The following is a 7,026-nucleotide window of genomic DNA, read 5'->3' on the forward strand; positions in this document are numbered from 1 at the left end:
GCTCATTTCACTCAGTGTCAGTTCATATAAGTCTTTCTAGGTTTTTCTGAAGTCTGCCTGTTTGTCATTTCTTATAGCACAATAGTTTTCCATTACATTTATATACCACATTCACATACCACAGCTTGTTCAGTCATTCCCCAATTGATGGGCATTCCCTTGATTTCCAGTTCTTGGTCACTACAAAAAGAGCTGCTATAAATATTTTTGTACATGTGGGTCCTTTTCCCATTTTTATGATCTCTTTGGGATACAGTTCTGGAAATGGTATTGCTAGGTCAAAGGGTATGCACATTTTTCTAGCCCTTTGGGCACAGTTCCAAATTGCTCCCCAGAATGGTTGGATTTGCTCATAGCTCCACCAACAATGAATTAGTGTTCCAACTCTCCCACATCTTCTCCAACATTTATCATTTTCCTGTTTTGTCATGTTAGCCAAAGAATGTTTTTTTAAAGAGCAAAAAACAAAATTATTTTAAAAACCCAATGAGAGCAGTAGAAGAAAAAAATCAGAAAAAAGAACTATATGGAAAAATTATGAAAAGAGAATTGACAGCTTGGTAAAAATGATAGGAAAAAACCTTACTGAAGAAAATAACTCCTTGAAAATTGGTATTGGCCAAAGAGAAGCTAATGACTCCATGAGACATCAAGAAACAATAAAACAAAATGAAATGACTGAAAAAAATAGAAGAAAAATATAAAATATCTCATGGGGAAAACAATTGACCTGAAAACAGATTGAGGAGAACTAATTTGAGTATCACTGCACTACTGAAAGCCATGAACATAAAAAAGAACCGAGATATCATAGTTCAAGAACTTGTAAAAGAAAACTGCCCCAATATCTTAGTACCAGAGGGCAAAGTAGAAATTGAAAGAATCTACTAGTAACCTACTGAAAGAAATTTTAAAATGAAAACTCTGAGAAATATATTATAGGTAAAATCTAGAGCTCCTAGGCCAAGGAAAAAATATCAGAAGCAGCCAGAAAGAAATTATTAAAATATTAAGGAGTCACTGTCAGGATCACACAATTTAGCAGGCAATACTATAAAAAGGTGGAGAACTTGGAATAGGTTATTCCAAAAGGTAAATGATCTAGGATTACAACTAAGAATAACTAAGAGCAACGCTGAGGGGAAAAAAATAGATCTCTAATGAAATAGAGGACTTTTAAGCATTCCTGATGAAAAGACAAGAGCTGAGTAGAAAAGCTGACAATCAAACGCAGGATTTGAGAAACATAAAAGAAATAAACATAAGTGAGAAATCACAAGAGACTAAACAAGATTAAACTTTTTAGATTCTTATATGAGAAGATGATGCATATAAGTCCTTAGAAATTTGTCATCACTAAGGTTCTTAGAGGGTATTTAATTAAACAGAAAGCCTGGGTATAATTCTGTTGTATGTGGATGACCTAAAAAGGAGAGTAGATGGGTGGGGAGGTAGAATGCTCTGGGAAAGGGGGGAAAGGAGGGGAAGAATGGAGAAAATTGTCTCATATAAATGGGATGAATGAACAAGAGTTATACAATAGAAGGGACAAAAGGGGAAGAACTGATGACACTCAAACCTTATTCTTATCTGATTTGGCTAACAGATGTAAGAAGATACATATACACACAGTTGAATACAAAAATTCATTTTACCCAACAGGAAAGTAGAAGGGAAAGGGGTTAAGTGAAAGAAAGCAGTTAGACTATGGTAGATAACTGTCAGAAGCAAAAAAGACTTTTAAAGAGGGGTCAGGGAAAAAAGAGAATAAAAAATACAAAAGAATAGGATGGAGAGAAATATACAGTTTAACAAACATAATTCTGAATGTGAATGAAATGAACTAACCTATAAAACAGAAGGATAGCAGAACTGATTAGAAACTAGAATCCAACAATATGTTATTTATAAGCACACTTCAACAGATACACAGAAAAATAAAGTTAAAATAAAAGGCTGAAACAGAATCAATTATGCTTTGCTTGAAGTAAAAAGAAGGGTAGCAAACATGATCTCAGACAAAACAAGAATGAAAACAGACATAATTTTAAAAATTGAACAGGAAACTACACTGTGCTAAAAGGTACCATAGATAATGAATTCATATCAATACTGAACATATATGTATGGCATAGCATCTAAATTAATAAAGGAAAAGCAAATGAGTTACAGGAGGAAATAGGTAGAAAAACTATAATAATGGGGGACCTCAATTTACCCCCATCAGGCCTAGATAAATCTAACCACAAGGTATACAAGAAGTTAAAGAGAGGAAGAAAACTGAATGGAAATAGAAGGGAGTATACTTATTTCTCAGCTTTATGTAGCACCTTCAAAAAACATGGTCATGTATTAGGGAATAAAAACCTCATAAAGAAATGCAGAAAAGCAGAGATATTAAGTGCATTCTTTTCAGACCATAATTCAATGAAGATTATATTCAATAATCTATGCTTTGAAGCATAGATTAAAAATTGGAAACTAAATAACTTACTCCTAAAGAATAGATGGGTGAAAGAACAAATCGTTGAAACAAACAATAATTACACAAAAGGTAATGACAACAATGAGACAAAGTACTAAAATTTGTATTTAGTGGAAAATGTATATCTCTAAGCATTTACATCAATAAAAAAGGACACATCGATGAACTGGACATGCAACTTCAAGAAACTAGAAAACCAACTGTTAAAAATATGCTTGATACACAAAAAAGTATCAAGGAAAATTTATTACAGCAGAGTTCAGAGGAACTGAATGCCTTGGCCAAAAGCGGACTCCTTCCCTCTTCAGGAGGAGGGAGTGCTGGATACAGAAGCTAGAGCATACTTATACTGTTAGTTCATGACAGATCCTCCCATCAGAGGACAGATTGGTCCATTTTCTTTTGGGTCACAATCTTTTGACACACCTATTACATAACCATCTTTGGTGTGTTTCCCCCTCCCAAACATGCCTCAACATACGACCCATGATCAGAGAATGGAAGGATAATTTTATGTGGGGTGCGTCCGCTTATATGCATGAGGTTCATTAAGCAAGTGCAATTGGAACTTTAGGTGTCCTGTCATTAACCCCCAGCTGGTTTAAGGTGGACTAATCCTTATCTTCTTGGATTTTTCTCAAAGCCCTAAGAGTTTTCTGATTGGTCAGGGACACCTGCAGTTTGCTAAATTTCTTATCTGACTTATTCAGCAACCTTAGCAACTAATAACTTTTGTGGACACTTAACTCTTTGCTCTCTCTTACAAGTTTCTGACCTTTTTACCTGACCATGCTAGGTCACAACTCTGATTAACTGCTACCACTCAAGGCTGAGAGAAGTTTTAACTCTGTGGAAACAGAATTCCTCCCTTTGTTTCCCACAACAACAAATTTAAAAAACCAATTAAACATCAAAACAGAAATCTTGAAAACTGAAGAAGATTAACAAAGCTGGAAGTCAAAACAACCATTGAACTAATAAATAAAACTAGAACCTGGCTTTCTAGAAAAGTAAAATAAAATAAACAAGACATTTTCTGATTTAATTTTTAACAAAGGAAGAAAACAAAATGATCATTATCAAAAATGTAAAAGAATTCACAGCCAATGAAGAAATAAAAACAATTATTCAGAGCTATTTTGCCCAGCTATATGCTAATAAAGCTGACAATCTAAATGAAATGCATCAATTTTTTCCAAACAACATAAATTGCCCAAAATAGAACAGGAAATAAAACTCTTAAATAACTCAACCTTAGAGACGGAAACTGAAGAAACCATAAGTAAATTCCTAAAAGGAAAAAAAATAAAAGAACAAGATGAAATTACTAATTCTATCAAACATTTAAAGAAAAATTAATTCTAATACTACATAAACTACTTGAAAAAATAGGTAAAGGACTCATAACAAATTCTTTCTATGGCAAAATATGGTCTTGATACCTAACTCTGAGACAATTGAAATAAAGAATACCATACATGAATTTTTCTAATAAATATTGATGCAAAAATTTTAAATAATATACCAGTAAGGAGATTACAACAATATATCACATAGGTCATATACCATTCTTCTTCTTGTTGCTGTTGCTGTTTGTTCTTCATTCTCCAAGAGGACCATGACATGAAGGAGGTGATACTATGACATGCAAGTGAATTGGGCTGTGGGCTGAGGGAGGGCTGTGCAAAGTCACTAGCCTTACTTTCTCCCCTGGAGTCATCTGGATCCAGTGGCCAGATATAGATCAGGATGAGTGGAAATGGCCCAGAATGCAATGGGAGATCTTGGCCTTTTTAAGCTAAGGTCATTATTTAACAGGTCTCAGTTTGACTGAGGCAACATCCAATCAGTGACTAGTCTAGGTAAGAAATGAGGTAGAGAGTGGCCTCTTTTACCTAGTCAAAAAAAAAAAAAGATTCTATCTGGAAGGGGAAAACTTTCAGATTTCTGGCCAAAACAGAAACAAATGCTATTTGCATTCACTCTAAGTCAATTAGGACCCAAACAATTGACCAAGTGGGGCTTGGAATGAGAGTCAGAGTGATTTGGGTTGTTAAGATGTGGTCCTTCAGAAGGACCTGTTAACCCCAAGCCAACTTCCAAGGTTTTGATGGGATACAGAGTCTGGGAACCTCCTTGAATTTTCCTTGAATCTTCCCACTTAATCTGGCTTTTCATACCCAAATCTGTTACCCTTAACCTAGCCTGGCCCTCCGTTATCTGTAATCTCAGGAATAGTCCCACCTGCTTCCCACTGAAGCCCTCCATTGTCGAATACCTCCCAATTGTCTCCAGCTGTTTCCCACCCTTTATTACATCACGAGTTACCCCAATCTCATCAAGATCCTCCTCAGGCCCTCCTCCCAGATCCTTCCCACAGTTCTTTCTGTATATAAGTTCCACCTCCTTGAAGGTGCTCAGGTTCAATCCATCTGTGATTCTGTCTATCCCAGATTCTATCTGGCCCAGACTAGGGTCACAAATGGTTAGACTTCTTAAGAGGAAGATCTTTAATAAACTTTGTTTTACTTTGGCTGAAAGAAAGCTTGGGTTGAATTCGTTCAGCAGGACGTGGTGTGTTGGTATTTTGGGGTCCTGAGCACCCCAGACCTCAACATTTATGGCTCCCTGACCTCATCAGTTTTAGTGATCAAAATTTACCTTTGTTTATGCAGTGGCAAGACAAAAATCAAGGTCAGAGTTTAGTGGATGACCTTTGCATGTTCCATATCTGACCCTGCTCTCAGTGCTCCACAGACCCTACAGTGACCTTGGCCTTTGGAACAAATCGTTCTCATCTGTTCATTCCACTGGGGAAAGTCTTCACATGCTTGGGGTAGACATGCCCCTAACTCACCAAAAAGTTTGAGGTCCAATACTCCCTCAATAAATGCACGTTGACTTAAGGGGGGGTGTTACAGAAGTAATTTGTGACCCTTTTGAAAATCTCTCAGATCCAAGCCTTTTCTACTTACAACTCAATCAGCAACTAGCACTTACATAATGCTTTTGGACCTGCCAAGTCTTACTTAATGGTACCTCATTTGGTACCTACAGTAACCTTCTGGGGTAAGTGATATTTGTATATCCATTTTACAGATGGGGAAACTGACACTTAAAAGAGTTTAAAGCCTTGCCCAGAGCACCACCATAAGTATCTCAGGCAGGATCTGAACCCAGCTCTCCCTGACCCCAAGCCCAGGGCAGTCTATTATGCCTAAGTACTCTTCCACTTGGTTTCCACAGTACCAAGGGCAGCTTTTACTGGAAACTTAAATATTATCCACACCACTGCTTCCACATATTATTCTAATCTTTAAATGTTGCCACTGTCAAAGTCTGAATAACTGATTACTCAATTTAAAAAAAAAATGGTTAAGCACTCATCAAATGAAAGGTATTATATGCTAAAACTGGTAAAAATCAATCAAAAAAAATTTTTTACGTCCCTAGTCCCTAAAAGACCTTACAGCATATACATATATAAGTAGGGATGTGCTGATCCATTTAACAAGCTGGGTCTCTCTCCAAATGCAGACATTTTATACTTTTCAGTTTAAGATGCATTATTGACCTTTTGTCTGTCATTCATTCAATAAACACTGATTAAGCACTTACTAGGTGCTACCACAGTGTTAAGTACCAGGGACTCAAAAAGGAGGCAAGAGACAGTCAAGGCCCTCTAGCAACTTAGAATCAATTAACATGTATAAAGAACTTACTTTGTGTCAAGCACCAAGTAAAGCATTGGGGGATACAAAAAAAAAGGCAAAACACTGGAGCTTAGTCTAAAGTGAGACAACAAGCAAAAATTAACGTTTCAGTCTCGAGGCCACGTGTGGCCCTCTAGGTCCTCAAGTGAGGCCCTTTGATTGAGCAGGTTCCCCACCCCGGGAGACAATCAACCAAACAATAAATGGAGCCATAATTTGCAGCTTTCATCAATTTCCTAAGTGGAAACTGAATATGCTCAGTAAGAACTAGCTCTAGGACGCCTCCATAAAGTAAATTCTTAGCAACTTGCTGTTCTGCGTGACCCTATTTGGGCTTTCCTTCTCCGGTTCATTTTACAGATCAGGAAACCGAGGCACACAGGGTTCAGTGACTTGCCCAGGGCCACACAACTATTAGTGCCCGAGGTGGCTTTATGAGCTCAGATCTTCCAGACTCCAGGCATGGCGCTCTGCAAAGAGCACCACCTAGCTGCCCACTCAGTAACCACACAATAAATATTTAATTCGTCAATACTTAATAAGCACCTTGAGGAGATCCCGAAAGGAATCTCGTAGTTGGTGGGAGGTGAACTTGAAGGAGGATCGCAGCTTCACTTAACATTCACAACATCCTTCTACAGAAGAACCTGTGCTAGTTTAACGCGGAAGCAGAAGTAATTTTGAAATTGACGGAGGGGGCGGGGCAATGACGTAATGGCGGGAAAGTCTCAGGCGCGGCCCCAGGTATTCTTCCAAGGCGCCCGCTGATTGGCTGGCGGGAATAGGCCTCTTGGAGCGCGAAGAAGGCGGAATCTTCGGAGGGGCAGA

This window comes from Notamacropus eugenii, chromosome 5, assembly GCF_028372415.1.
Source record: "Notamacropus eugenii isolate mMacEug1 chromosome 5, mMacEug1.pri_v2, whole genome shotgun sequence".
Classification (NCBI taxonomy): Eukaryota; Metazoa; Chordata; class Mammalia; order Diprotodontia; family Macropodidae; genus Notamacropus; species Notamacropus eugenii.